The sequence below is a fragment of the Pelodiscus sinensis genome, chromosome 3, assembly GCF_049634645.1.
Source record: "Pelodiscus sinensis isolate JC-2024 chromosome 3, ASM4963464v1, whole genome shotgun sequence".
Taxonomy (NCBI): Eukaryota; Metazoa; Chordata; order Testudines; family Trionychidae; genus Pelodiscus; species Pelodiscus sinensis.
The window spans coordinates 95,556,907-95,573,009 of NC_134713.1; the positions used below are offsets into that span (position 1 = coordinate 95,556,907).

The window sequence follows — 16,103 nt, forward strand, 5'->3', positions numbered from 1 at the left end:
TCTAGTACTTTATGCAAATTGAAGAGACTGCCTCAAGAAGTGAAAAAGGCTTCTGGCACATTGTAAGAGATTTTGAATGACAGCTCTATGGAAGTAAGCTTCCCTCTCTCAATTGTACTGTGGCCTAAGTTGCAGGCCATCCCGCAAAAATGTCCATATTCATATTAATATTGTACCTTGCTCTTCTGTGTAACCTCTTTTTTAAATTAAAGACTATGAAAGCAAACAAGTCAATTATTGTATTTGTTTCCTTCATGAGAAAACACTAGCAAAAGAAGGCCTACTTAAGGATTATTTATCTGGTTGACAATGCACATCAGAAAAGTGTAAATTCTAAAGTATACAAATTATGTTGTGCACTAACTTGGTCAGATTCTGCTGGTGCAAATTACACATTCCCTAGTGTGCACTGATAAAGTAGTGTTGAGTGTTTAACACACAATAAGGACTTTTAATGCATTCCACAGCATACACATGGATCAGGTAGTACACAATACATTGGTGCGCAATAGAATTCACTTCCATCCAGTGTTCATTGCCGGGCCAGGTAGACCAGCCCAATGATAAAGACCTGTGATGAGTCTTCATTAAGACAAAGTATTTTTTTTCTTACTATGTTTAATTTAATTTCCCATGGCCACACTGTTTTTCATGGTTTTATAAAACTGAACAATGTAAACCTGTTTTATTTATTTAAGGGAATGTGTTTTTTGCCTAAGTAAAAAAGCTGTGGTTTATTGCAAAGTTTAATGAAAAATGTGTTTATTTCATAAAGAATGTGTGTTCATTTAATATCCTTTTATGGACCTATAATTTATATGTCACCTATTAGAACAGGTAAATATTAAAATAAAGCTTACTGGTCTAATATATATAAAAACATATTAGACTTAATATATTGTAAAAAGCATAATAAAAGTGAAAATAGAATTAAAATATAAATCAGAGAACAGTTTTTGACATTTCTATTACAACACTTCACTTTTTTATTGTGATAATGTTACTCCAAAAAGAAAATATCAGGAATGTTCACACCTGATGCTTTGGGTTATTTCAAATCTGTGTTTGGTATTTCAAAATGAAACCTGAATTTTACATTAGCATTGGAGGAGTTCTGTTCAGCATTTTCAATAGAACCTTCTTATTTAGGGTCCAATTCTGATGTTGTCACTCCAATTTGCTTGTACTTTACTCCACAAATTGTCTCTTTGACTTTGTTGGATCTTCATATGAAATAAGGGGCTGAGTGAGAAAAGAGTGTGAAAATTTAGTGCTTCATAAACACTTGCATTCTGGTTAAATTGCAGTCAAACTCTCCTGTATAAAGCAGCCTTGCTAACCTGACAAATTATGAAGTGAAAGCTCACCAAAGTGAGGTGGGGGAACAGAAGAAATGTGTGAGCTAGCAATCACCAAGCCTATTAAAGTACTCCGAAATCTCACCCTGAGGATTCACAATAATTCCTGATGTTTTGGCTTGGCCAAGAGGCAGGTTGGTGAGGCAAGAGTGGTGGGGAAGAGGAGGCGAGGGGGAGGGATGACCCTGGAAACAAAATATTGGTTTTACACCACAGGATATCTGTTACAGGGGAATTTCTTCTGGCGCCAGCAGGTATTTGAGCAGGCAGCTGGATGGATCCCAAAGGGGGTGGGGGGAGGAGAAAAAAATGGAGATGGAAGTTTGTGGAGGAGGTTGGGGGGATCAAGGCATTAAACTTTAAAACTGTTTGCACAACCTGTGATAATTAGACCACAAGGTTTCGGGTACGCGATGTGTGTGTTTTTCCACCCTACCCCCCCCCCCCCCCCCCCGTCTGAGAGGGTAGAGGACCAATCATAAAGAAATACCAGATTCCCTCCCTAAGCACTAATGTGTAAATCTTCAGACCTATAGCAAGTATCCAGTTTATGGAATGTTTTTGTTCATGTGAACTGGATTGTTTGATCATGTGAGTGATTTTTAGAGCCCTCTAGGGGTTCCAACAGCATCTCTAGAGCAGCATGGCAGAGTGGACCCCTGTTCATGGGCAGACTATTTGGGCCTATTGTTAGTGACATTGCCAAGTAGCAATCATGCAATATCCTATCATGGATCAATAAAGTTTCACCCTAAAAGTCACTGTTTAGCAAAGATTTGCTCTCTATGGGTTTGGAAAGAGGGATCTTCTTTGGAGGTCTGACAGCTGATTCATTAAACTGGAGCTGTCCACTGAAGTGCTCCGTAAAAGTGACTCTGATTTATTTGGATTTGTCACTATAAAGGTATTTGGAGACAGCTATTTATCCAATGGGATTCTTGACAAATTGGCCGAGTGGTCTGCGCAGTGCACAGGGAGGACAGTCTCCTATGACCCTTCGCATGGGCTTAGATGAGACCAGGTAACAGCTTCTCTGCCTGATCACAAACATGCACAGAGATCACATCATCTGTAAAGCCTGCTCTGCCCACTGAGGAGTTAGTCACCCCCAGTTCAGCAAAGGACTTAAGCACATGCTTAACACTATTTATGTGCTTAAGTGCTTTGCTAAATAGGGATGGATTTAGCCACAAGATCAAATGCATTGTTGAACACAAGCCTTACAAAGACATTGGTTTAAATGGTGTCAGAATTTACAAAATGCCTGGATAAACTGTGGTGGATTCTCCATCAATGGAAATTTTAAAATCAAGACTGGGATGTTTGGTAAGAGATCTGCTCTTATTCAAAAAGGAATAAATACATTTAGGAATGTTCTGTGGCCTGTGTTATACAGGTACTCAATCCTGATGATCAAAGTTGTCCCTTCTGGCTTTCTAATCTATAATTTTATAACCTATAACTGTTAGGATCAGCTTGAAATCTAATGTTATTGATAGTGTACTTTAACCCTCTCCTTCCTCCTGTCTCCTTCTGCTACTTACATCAATTCCCATGCTTCCATGGAAAAAAGCAAGGGTTAGAATCTGCTGCTACTTTTTGAAATCACCTTTCAGAAAAATCTCATTAAAATCTCTATCTTTGATACCTCTCTCTTATTACCTAGCCCACTGAGCACTTGGCCACTGCTGGTGTGTTATAGAAACTGTACCACTTTCCAGCACAAATTTTTTCTGTCCTGCCTTCTGCTCACTGCCACTGGATTTCATTAAACAAATAACTAATACTTAATTTGTGTCCAGAGTGCTGGTCCAAGTCAGTAAGAAAGATGAAAAATATATTAATAAAGATAAATAGAGAAATGCTCCAAATGAATAACACCCCATTATGTTGCCATTATGTGAGGTGTTTAACTTTATACAGCCCAATTCTTCTCTCACTTACACCAGTATAAATAAGGAGTAGGTTCACACATTTCAATGGGATAAGATTGGTATAAAACTGATGCAACTGAGAGAAGAATGAAGCTTAATGAAATCTAAACGTAGAGCTGGGCAAATAACTGATTTCTTAGACTGGTAACCAAACCTTAAAAAAATCATTTAGCGTCTCCCTGAAATCATTTAAAAAAAATGTTAATCTAAAAGTTAGGGGTGGGGTGAAATTCATTCCAGACCAAAGAAAATGTTTTTTTCCAGACAGAATTAAAATTTGCATTTTGCTTTCAATTTTTAATCATTATAAACAATAATAAAATTGAAGTGAAATTTGAAACAAAAAACCATTTTGCTTCTATTTGTGAAATATTTCAGTTGACCCAAATCTGCATCAAGTGAAAAAAGTTTAGCCTGAAAACTTCACCTATCTCTAATCTAAAGTAATGTGCCAAGAGACACATGACTTAAAGTATAAAAAAGGGAACTTCGTACTACCTTTATTCATTGTGAGTAGTAATGTACCCCTCAGGTAGTCTTACTTATGGATTAAGGTACTAAGTGTGACTAAGGAGGGCAGATTCTGGTCCTAAATAAATCACTTTATCTAGCCATTAATTTAGCAAAGCCAGGATTTTTAAATATCATGCTAAATGTTTTCTGAGTGTGAAAAAACACAGAATCTAGTCAGGAGCTGGAGATAGTGTGAGCTATGGGTGTTCAACTAGGATGCTCTTTTCACCCTGCTTGGTGGTTGGATGATTTCAACTTGGGGGTTTTGCATGGCAATCTGTCTTGCTAAAAGTCAGGGTAAGATAAACTGTATTCTGTCTCTAATTTCTGCAAGAAAGAAAACAATTGAATGACTGATCATTCATCACTGCATTTCCCCTCTCGCTCCCCAACACCTCTATGTATCCCAACATGTATTCCAGAGTTGTTTTGCCTTCCTTATTTAAAGTGAAAACAAAGATTTTAGAGTAATTTGTGTGTATTTTACAATTATCTTTAATAAAAACTGTTGGAGAGAATTAGTGATTCATTTTGGTGAGAATGATACTTGCCCCTCTTCATAAAGAATTTTCAGATCTACTAAAGAAATGTACCATATAAATAACAGTACTGCTGTTGTCGTATTTGCCATCTATACTTACATGTCAACAACATAAAAATAACACTAACATTAAAGAGCTACATTTGCAAAATCATCCTCTCAAATTGTGCCCACTTGTATTCACAGCTACAAATTGTTTACACAGAAAATCAAACCTGTATGCACAAATACAGTTTATGGACATTCAAAGTTGAATTTTTTTCATATTTAATTGTAAAAAAAAAAGTGAGTATAATTTTACAGCCCATTTAGAAGCCTCTTTGAAAATTTGAACACATATCAGCTGTTAGGATCACTTCAAAAATCCTGGAAGACAGCTTAGAAAGTTCACAAAGGCAGAGTTGTTAAGAGATGCTGCAGACTGAGAAGAAAAAGATAGATAATGAAGAAAAATGGACAAATGCAGAATGTATGTGGAGAAGAAAGGAAGTGTATATGGAGCTATTCAAACTAGAAAATAGAAACAACAAAGTTTCCCTTGTTGAGTTAAATTATTTATATTTATTTTATCACTTCTGCTGTAAAGCCAATAAAGCTAGAGCCTTCATATCAAACTCATACTTGTTTGATGTCATGATCATTGCCATTTGATTATCTGAAATGGGCAAATGGCCTTTTATGATGTACAAAGAACTTTACTTATGGGGCTGATCCTGCTATTGCAGGCACTGTATACCTCCTGTGAGCACTCTCATTTCTCACTGTAACATTGTAGTGTAAGAGCTGAAGGTGTGTTGAGAACCTCAAAGAATAGGACCCCAAGCAAGAACTTCATATGTCAGATTCTCAAAAGAGCTTAGTTCCCCTTGTGGGACCTAAGGAGAGGGCTGTGTTTTCAAAAAGGATAAGCATCCAAACTGCTGAGTGTTGAACTGTTCGGAAAGGCTGGGTCCTCATTTAGGTGTGTATGCAACCCACTGGTGTATATATTCCTCTGTGTGGGTGTATTACAGTTCTCCAGCACAAATACAAATCCTGGCTTTTGAATGCAAACTGTAACAATTCATGCTTGTAGCTCTGTTGGTCTCTGCTCCAATCCCTAGTGAGTCAGCCAAATCTGGGAGAGAAAATCTGGCCCCTGTGATCTTCATGACTGTGCTGATCCTGGATTGTTTAAATCAAGATGTCTAAATATTTATTTGTGAATATAAATATTCATTATTTTCTTTTTAATTTAAGCTGTTGGCCTCAGATGGGCCCATTAAATGAAACCTTTTAAAAATATAAAACAATAAAAATGTTCCTATTTTATTATGTGTGAAACTGCTAGGTTTTGAGAACAGACTGAGGCAAACAAGGTTTGATTCGCTGTACACCTCTAACATGTCATGCATTAGCATAAACTGTTTGATGTTAAAATACTATATAGATGCATTTAAAAATCCCCCAAAATAAATCATTTTGGAAGATAACTGGCTAATAGAGGTAATCTTTAAACAATGAAATCCTCACCTCACTGAAGTCAATGGGAATTTTGCCCTTGATTTCAGTGAGGCCATCATTTCCCCCGAGCATCTCCATTAGTTAGTTATTTTGGTAGACGTGGCCTGTAGTAAGACTCAAGAATCAGGTTTACAAAAAGGTGTAAGAAAAGTTTACAAACAGCTTTAGAACTCCCCTGGGAATTCTGTGTCATCAATGAGAGAGAATTACAGGAAACATTGAGCAATGCTTTATTTTCTTTCCTGAAGAGTTTGGGGACGTTTGAGTAATTTAGGCTAAGGTCACTTGCTAGTTGTGCTATAGTGTTACCAATACTAGCCTCCTTTGGTTTTACTGTTAAATCCTCAAGTCATCACTAAAATGATCAAAGTTAACATTTTTCTTCTTACAAAATCTGTGTATAAAAAGTATATTATCTTTGTTTTACAGATGGAGAACTGAGGCATTGAGACACTTTCCAAAGGTCAGAGCAAGGAATTACATGAAGATAGCCAAAATTCCAGGCTAACATCCTAACCACTGGGCTATCCTTTCTCATTTGGATAGCCTACTTTGTACTACATTACTTTCCCACAGAAGACTGCAGAGACTAGAATGTGTAACTTTTACTCATGGGGAGGGTCACTTACAGGAGACTGCACCTAGATAGCACCACAAAAGGAGCAAGGAGAGATACAGAGCGCGCACACACACACACACACACAGCCAGAGAGAAAAGTAGAAGGAGATGGGGGTTGTACTAGGGAAATCTTTGAAGCTTCACCTCGCGTATTTCCACACAAGCTCAGACAGAGGCTGATATCTTACATGTAGACTATGGCTGTAGTATTGGGATTTTCAAAGATGCCTGTGTGGGGTCTACTATTCACAGTTTGGCAGCACCTCCTGTTGGCTCATCTGGGAGATTAGTTCACAACTCTCCACATCCCCTCCAGCATTTGCCCGTTACTCCAGTCACTCAACCTGCAGTCCCAAAATCTCAGCAGTCTCCCTATCACTGCACTCACTGTGCCACTACCTTACAGCTAATAGAAGAGCCCACACTCCACTCCAAGTTCCAGTCCGGGACCCTCAAATCAGGTCCACGTGGTCTCAACTTTACTGCTCCATCCTTGGACTACTTCCTACATTCCTGTTACAGGCTCCCCCTTGTATCAGGAAGTGTGACTGCAGGCTTCCTCACTACCGCCCACTTCTCTGTGCTGTCAGCTCCCCGGTGCTCTAGAATCCTTTCCTGTTTCTGCCCATGTGAAATTCATCCCCAATTAAGTCTCATTGCGTCCTAGCTCCCTCCAGCATGCAGCATATGACTAATTGGCTTCTCTTGCCTATATTTAGCCTCTCCTGTCCTGAATTAGTGTGGTTAATATGTGGGTTAGTGTGTGGTGAACACTGCATTAGAGGGCCTCAGAGATTAATATGTCTAGTGGAAATCCAAAGCCCTTAGTTCTCTTTGAAAATCATGTTACACCATGTAAGTTTTGGTGTTACCTGTACAAATCTGCAGTGTGAATTCATTTACAGTGAGTAGGAAGGGCTTAATTTTATGTTCACCTTCAAACATTGGGCTGAATCTTTGCAATTGGTTTTGTCAACAATATGGGTATGTTGTTGTTACCCTGAAATTGTGACTGCACCTGTGTCTCCCTCTCCATGGTCCATTCCAGGAGTGTCTAATCAAGTTTCAGGTCTCTAGCTATCACATGTCTACATAGGGTCACATTTCACACTCCCTTCTGACCACAGAATTTAAGGTTGGCCAGTTCCCTACTTTACACTATGACATCCCCAACAAGCCAGTCTGCTTAAAGGTGAGCACCTGTATGTTGATTTGTCACTGAGGGCTAAGAACTGTGTATTGCCAAAAGTTACCACACAGCTTTTTCTGAGCAAGCACAGTTATTCTTAAGGTATAAGCATTACAATGAAAATCTCCAGAAATTCCTGTAAACATACTAAAAGCTCACCATATGTCACCTATCTGTCTTATATGAACCTAGTAAGCCTAAGTCATTCTAACCCTTCTCCAAGGACAGAAGATCACATCCATTTGCTATACCAGAAAGAAGGCCCTGAGGCAATTTAAATACATTTTTTTAATGCCAAAAGACCTTTCTTTGTCTGTTGGTGTCCAAAAATCCCAATATGAACCAGTATATGCAGGCCCTCTCGGGGAATGCTACCTTTCTGAATGAACTCCTACATTAAAATGATAAAAGACAAAAACACCATATCACCCATTTTAACAAAATGATCACCTCCAAATGTAACCTTTCAGTCCTCATCCTCAAAGAAAACCTGCAGAACATCCTCAAAAGATGTATCTAGGAGCTTAAATTCATAACTTTGCCAGGCATTAAAAATCATGATCCTAATAAAGAGACTGGATTTACAGCTTATCACAACAATCTGTAACTTCTAGCCCTGGTTTTTTGTTTTTTGCTTTTTGGTCCTATGACTGTCAATAGGCCACTTCACTTGGAATGGTCTCTTACAATATGTATTAACTGTTTATGCTAAACAACTGGTTCCACTTATATCTAGCTGACACTCAGAGTACCCTTCCCAGAGCTGAAAAAGGGCTCCGTGTAGCTCAAAATTGAATCTCTTTCACCAATAGAAGTTGGTCCAATAAAAGTTATTACCTCACTCACTTTGTCTCTTTACAATCTAAATGTTTCATCTTAATCATCTTACACAGTATTTGGTTCCTGAAGGAGTTGTGGAAATCCTCCCACTGAAGTTGTACACAAACTAGAGATATATGAAATTTATGCAATATGGGCCCCAAATATATTGCATGGGATCTCAATATCTGCTACAATTATCATTTATATCTTTGTTTGGTTCAACAACAGTTGGATCTGGATGTCCCCGCAACAAACTATGATGTATATTTGCAGCACAGTACAGTTTGCCATAATTTCATATGATTTCAAATTCTAACCAAATGGTTCTTGATTATAGAGGATACTTTCCTATCATATAAATTCACCTCATTATTTATAAACAAAGAAGTTCAGATTTAAATGTAAACTCTACCATTAGCTTGTCTACAAGATGACAGAACAAATTCAAGTGTGTTAAGCACATTTCAATTTATGGAATAAAAATATACACCAAGACCTAAACCTTTCAAAATGCTCTTGATCTTTTACATTCTTTTAAAGATATATGGGTCTTTTAAACATCAGAGCAGATCTTATAAGGTACACAAGACCAGATGAGGGCCCCAGTCCTACCCAGGCATATGTTAGCAAGGACTATTGTGTTAACCTGTATGTCCAGGGCAAATTCCTATAGTTTGAGGATAATCCAGGATGAAAGATAGTATTTAAGATGCAGTGGTGCACCCCCCACGCAAAAAAATTCCAAGGATCATGGAGAACTATCTTTTCTACTCTCCCCAGTGAGGCTATGTCTACACTATTGGGTTTTCCTGGGATATCCAGGAAAAATTCTGCCACGTCCAGGGAATGCGTCCACTCTTCTGCTTTTTTTTGCAGAAGAGCAGACGCGCTATTTCGGAAGGCCTGTCTTCCTTCTCCCACGAGGAAGAAGGGCTCTTCTGAAAAAGGAGGCTTTTCTGAAATTTGGCCCAGTGTTAGACTGGCCAAATTTTGGAAATGCCTCTTCTGAAATAACTATTAGTGCAATTTGCGTACCTTTTTCCGATAGATCATTGTAGTGTAGACATAGCAAGAGAGAAAGGGATTATTGTTTGTGCGAAAAAGTAGCATCAAGGAGTATGGCTTACAACAATAAAGGACAAGAACAACATTAGAGGAAAAAGCATGGACACTGAAACTGGTAGCAGGATTCTTGTATGATTTTTCCATTGTAGCCACCTTGAAAATAATTTTTTTAAAAATCTGTGACCTAGCTTTTTTTGAAGTGACCAGTGATTTTACATTCTTCAGTTTTGGTGTGCCCAACTTGATATACTTTCAAGGGGCCTGATTTTCAAAAGGGAGGGTGAGCTTTCTGAAAATTAGTCCTCTTTAAAGGGTCTCAGTTGGACACTAATGCAGAGACTTTCCGATCTCTAGTTTATTTGGAACATCTTGGGCTCTGTATCATCTGTACTTAGTTACACCTACACAGTAGTAGTACAGGGGAAAAAAGATATTTCCTTCCCACTCTGTGATTTTTGTCATCTTCTCCTCTTACTTCTTTTGTAGTTTTAATTCTTCAGTCTTGTCCCAAACCTGCTAAATTCCCCTTCAATGTGCACCTCCCCTCCCAAATTTCTGGTCTTCTTTTTATTCTCTTCCCCATTTCATTTTTTTTTTGTAAACCTGTTTTTTCTCTAAATTATATACATTGAGTTTTATGTGCTTTTGCAACATTGCTTTTTAAAACAACCATATTTTCTATATGTATTACAGCTCTCCGTCTATTAGATGCATCATAAAACCAAAGGGCTGGTTTGTGGCAAACAGCCATGACCCCACTTTGGGGATATGCCAGGAGCTATGAGAGTCATTGTTTGTGAGACATGTACAAGGCCTGTCAGAGCTTAAAGGAGTGCAGAGTGACTGTGGTCTTTGCATCCCCTAGGAAATGCATCATTTGCTTTCCTCTGTGTACCCAGAACCCCTATCCCCCGCTCCATTTCTCTGGCTTTTTTTTTCCCAGCTCAGAGCCATGCACACACACGCATCTCTAAACAAACTATTTAGTTGAGCAAATCCATGTCCCTGCATGCAATTACATATATGTGTGTGTGTGTGTGTGTAATTTGTTTTCTGATTTGTTGTAGTACCATCTTTAGTCAAATACTGGCTTTGATGGGCATATAGCTCCTATTGATTTCGGTGAAGCTGTACATGGGCATCTGAAGGTTTAATGTGGCCTCATATCAGGAGTAGAAAAGTAGTACCCCACATGCCCAATGAAGTGCTACAGTGCAACTTGCGGCCAGCTTCACCTGCAACAGAGAAATGAAATCCGTGGAGACTATGGGTCCCATGTGATGCTTAGTTTGGCTGCAGATGGAGGACACAAAATGACTCACTCTATTAAGGGTGAGGGCAGCAACTGGAATCTCTTCCATTTTATACCACACACCTTGACACCTTGGGAACATGGCACTGCAGCTCTGAGCTTGGCAAAAGATGGGTGCCTTTGAGGCCTGACTTTAGGAAATTCAATCACTGTGTGTGTGTGTGTGTGTGTGTGTGTGTGTGTGTGTGTGTGTGTGTGTGTGTGTTGTGCTACAATCATGCCAAGAAACAAAAAATACGAAAATTGTTGTGATTCTCAAATACACACACTAACACACACCAATAGTGACAACAAGGTGTAAGCATTTACATCCCGCTTTTCCATTTTCTCCAGAAGCTGAAATCATTTTTCACAACTGTATCCAAGGTACTAACTATTGGAAGACAAATACAGAAATTATTTCTTATCGACAAACTTCATCATGTTTTAAAACCACAAAAATGCAAAGAATTAGCCAACATAGAAACAGTATGTAAAGAGATATTCAAAATAAAATAGTTACGTCTGCACTTTAATCCTTCAGTGATCATTTTTCATTAAATATATTGTTTCTTGCATATTTCTCTTTTGAGGGGCCTGTGACTTATAATGTCAGCTATGTGGCAATGTTTCCAAAATGCATCCTGCAAGCCTTAAATAAAATACTGTAGCACAGATGTGCGGATATCACACATCATTGTCTGTGAGTTCTTGCAAGTGCATTTTAAAAATGCAAGCATCAGCCAATCTCATACCGTTTTTGTGTTTGCGGCCCACAAATGTTGGAGAGACTGAGGCTTATTTGCATGCATGGTAGTGAAAAGAAATGTTAAGCTGGCTGATTTGCTCATGCACAGAAGAAATGTCATCTGGGACTACTTGTTCATGTGTACCTATACCTGTAACGTGTCTCTTTGAATGAAAAATGTGTCTGTCTTATGCTGTTACAACTATGTATCTACATTTTGTGCTGTTCACCAATAAAAGAGGTTAATAGAGCTCATAAAGGCATTGATTAACACAGCAAGGTGAGAGGATTCTCAGTATTCCTCATGCGAGACCAGTCACAGAGGTAGAAAATGAGTCAAACAGGACTTGGCAGCAATCTTCACAACTGGGGCCACAATACACACACACTGGCTTTGAATGTTAATATCAGCTCTGTCTTAAATGTTAATATCACCTGAAATCAACACTGTCCATACTGAGCCAGAGTGTGCCACTCTTCTTCATGTAGTATGGTACTCTGTGGGCTGCTTTGTTGATTTGAATGGGACTGCATAACTAGTAAAATACGTCTGGTCTTGAATCAGTTATAAATGACGTAGGCAAGTTATAAATGATGACCTATAGATAAGGTTGCCTGACAGTTGCCATTATAAAACCCCGTTTTCAGTTGCTTAACATTTTGGCAAATTTTAACAATTCAGCCTGAAATTTTCCATGGTGGCTCAAGCTGTTTGTTTGTGTATCTGATTTCAATTCAGCAGAAATGGTTCGCTATTTCACAAGATGAGGTTAAGGAAAAATATGTTGTTTTGCCCATGATAAAAAATTCGTACAGCCATTTTGATTAAAAGACCCGATCATTTCCATGCTTTTGATCAGGAACTTAAAATTTGACAAGGGAAGCACTCTGATGTCAGGAAAATGCCTTATGCACCAATTCTCCAGGGAAGCATTCAACTGCCTTAACAATAAGATTATCCTTTCTCTTCCTGCAGTTCCCTACCTAATTCACTAGACTCTTTCCAACTTCTACGGCAAATGTGACAGGGTCTTACAAAGAGCAACCTCCTTCACTGCAAATTCTGATTCATTTCCTGTACCCTGCATGAGGCAGGGGTCTTGTAGAAAAAATAGCATGTTATCATGTAATTAAAGTCTGCATTATAAGGTGTAGGCACAAGGCAGCCAAATTAGTGTTGTAAGAACAATCTCAATATGGGCTTGTCCTAACTTTTGATTGCTTGACTTTGTAACCCTAATGTTCTCTTAATGTAGTTGTGTGTATGTAATTATCATGGTGATAGTTGTTTAACATTAGCATATAGCACTGTCTGTTTTTGAGTCATTCTAGCCGCTCACATTTAGCTTTCAGCTGAGATCAAATGTATGCGCTATGTCAGACCCAAAAGATTTTTTGGTGATATAAAATGAAAATAGGAATTGTAGAAGGTACTGGAAGCATGGGGTCCTGTCTTACCTGTGCTCTCAATGGCCCCCTTTGGATGCCCAGGCAGTGTTATGGAGAAAGGTGCCTTCATATGCAGAGAGGACAAAAAGCATACGGAGGGGTGGGGAGAAGGAGTACATTGGGATTGAGAGCCCAGTAGGAAGAGAGAAAGAAAAAAACTGGGACTGAGAGTGGGGGCAGAGAGACAGAGGGGCTGAGCATGGTGGGGATAGGAATGGAGAAGAAAAGGACTAGGAACTGAAGGATACTAGACTGATTGCACAAGAGTTCTGAGACCTACGAAGGGGGATGCTGGGAGTATCTGTGTTAGGATACTTTGGCATAATGCTGGGGAGAGATGGGGTCTGAGAGCAAGGTGAGGAGAAAAGGGAGAGTGATTGGATAAGAAGAGTGGGACTAGGAGCCTTGGAGGGAAACAAGGAGAGACTGAGAGACTGTTGGAGGCAATGAGCTGAGACTGGGTACTGGGGGACATCGAGAGTGGCTGGACAAGGAGACTGGGACAGAGAACCAACAAGGAATGAACAAAGTGAGGTGAAGGGAAGACAGATCTGACTAGAAGCCAGGATGCAAGGGGAGAACTGCAACTAGCTGTGCAAAATGACTGAGACTAGGAGCTAGGGAAAGCGGGTGAGGTGCCCAGCAGGACTGGAAACAATGGGGTAGGAGTGGAGAGAAGGGACAACTGGAAACTGGAGGATGTTGGAGTATGATCAAAATTCAGATTCGTAATGCACGTGTATGAAGATGCATTTTACAATGTATTTATTAGCATGTGTTTTGGATGTTTTTATAAAATCTGAACATCATTTTTAATTTCCCATCTAATCAATATTCTGACAAATGTTTAAGGTGCAATTAAAAATCATTTAACTGAAAACCTATTCTGCTTGATATCCTTTTACTATTTTCTGGGCTTTTCTTGTGCTTTGCATATTGCCCTCTCTGGTCACTTGTGCTCAAAGAAACAAGCACCTTCAACTTGAGATTTCTATCATCCCTTTCTGGGAAGAATTCTGTTCCTGGTTCATAACATCAATCACTTGGGCCATAAATCTTTGCAGTGGATATGGTCATTTAAATCTCCACCTGCACAAACAACAATCAGGCACAGAAAATAATAAAGCTCATAAATCTCTATGCTGGTGATTAGTAATTTTTGAATCTGTAACAAGGATGTTATTAAAAATCCTAATTCATTAATTAGAACTGATATGCTGACAATGTGTTTAGTTTACAGTACAGGGAAAATGCAAACAGGGCACAGTTAACATAACATGACATTAGAGGTTAGTGAATTCCCAACAGGTCCCAGAGCTTGAAGATATGATATCTTAATGTACTTATCCTATTCTGAGGAGGGGTGTTATCTTGCAGCCAAATGGCAAGGACTGGTTTAAAGTTTAGATCTGCACTTCTTTTTCTGGCTTATATAAGGAAGGAAAAACAGAAATGGATTAAGAGGTAAGAGATACTTTCATTGCTTATTACAGTCTATATTAAATAATACTTTGCTCCTCTATAAAAACTGTCATCTGAAGATATGACACTACTATATCATCATTTACTAATTTATTATCACTGAATTCCTTAAATATTAAGTTTGTTTGTAGGAAAGGAGGATGGTTTAGGAGTGTGGATAAAGGGCCTGATACAATGTGCACAGATGACAATGGGAGTCTTTTTCTTGGCTTCAAAGAGCATTCAATCAGGCCTGGAGCAATTAAGTTACATATTGTGATTAAGTCTCCTAAGTAATTTTTTTCCCTGGGAGACCAAACTGTACATTCTGAATTCATACAGAAGGCACCATCCTGTGTGGATCGGCTTCCCTGTTATCCTGTTCTCTCCTCCCACACATACACACAACCCAATCGCCAGAGAGACTTATTTTTGGTCCAAGATCTATGTGTGGGGACGGGAGGTGATATGGAAGAAAATATAACAGGCTCCATTTACTTTTCTATAGAATTCCCTCTACAGTTGGTTCTGGGCAGAGGTATTTAAGCATTGACTTCAGTGGATACAAAGTTAGGGCTACAATGAGTGCTTTTGAAAACTCTATTAAATATATTTCAAAAAAAAATCTTCACATGGGTCTTAGTAGCCTACAAAATTATATTTACATATTATGGGTGGGATTATGAAAACCCTCAGTATTGACCTAATTCTGCACTCAATAAAATCAATGATAAAATTGCTATGGACTTCAATGGCAGCAGAATTAGGCCAAAGCTGAGTTCTTTTGAAATTCCACTCTATGGGCCACCTCAGGCTGTATTTACCCTGACAAACTTCCCAGCAGGTCTTTGGCAATGGGATGTGAATTAAACTGAATATAGACAGCTAGATATACTTCCACAATATAAATGAAGAAAATAAATTGTAATGTATCAAAATTGTTGAATAAATATATTTATGTAAATTGATATTTCATTTATTTAAAGGCAACTATTTATGCAAACTTTGAAACAGTAAATAGTTTTCCTGATTTCATTTCAATTTTCCGGTCTATATTTTTACTCTATTGATATTAAAAGAAAATATCTTAACATTTAATTATAATATCACTTTGCATTTATACAGTGCCTTCTGCTGGGAGTACTGTATTTCTAAGGGTTTTGCAGAAACTGCGGAAAGAAGTTGCACCACACACCTGAGAATTAGGGAAGAATTAAGGTCATTTATATTATTGACAACATTTTACAGATGGGTAAACTCAAGCACTGAGCTGCTTAGCCAAACGTCACACAGGAAGCCTGTAACAGAATTCAGAGCTCCTGGCTTCAGTTTCTGTGTGCTTTCCCTGGGGGGGCGGCTTCTGTGTTTCAGACTAAGAGGATGCACTCTCAAACAATCACCCCCAAATGTCTTTCAGATGAGCTTACAGGACACAGCTCTGTGTTAAAAATCCATCTCCACCTCGGCTGCGTGGTAGCTCCACTGAGCATCCTGATCAGGACGTATTTTAGCTTTCATCGGGAGTCAGGGACAAGGATGACACCAGACGCCTGGGTCATCTAGCAGGCAGGAGGGAGCTCCAAGGGGCAGAGGAGAGGGGAGCTGCCTTG

At 38.8% G+C, this 16,103-nt stretch overlaps 1 long non-coding RNA gene across 1 annotated transcript in view; it reads left to right on the top strand.

Moving 5' to 3' along the window:
• LOC112543581 (uncharacterized) overlaps positions 1–12,521 on the top strand; it is a 115,180-nt gene extending 102,659 nt beyond the window's left edge. The window contains exon 3 of the long non-coding RNA XR_012902674.1: positions 6,279–12,521. This is a non-coding gene — a long non-coding RNA (uncharacterized LOC112543581). The remainder of the gene's footprint in view (positions 1–6,278) is intronic.
• Positions 12,522–16,103: the final 3,582 nt, after the last annotated feature.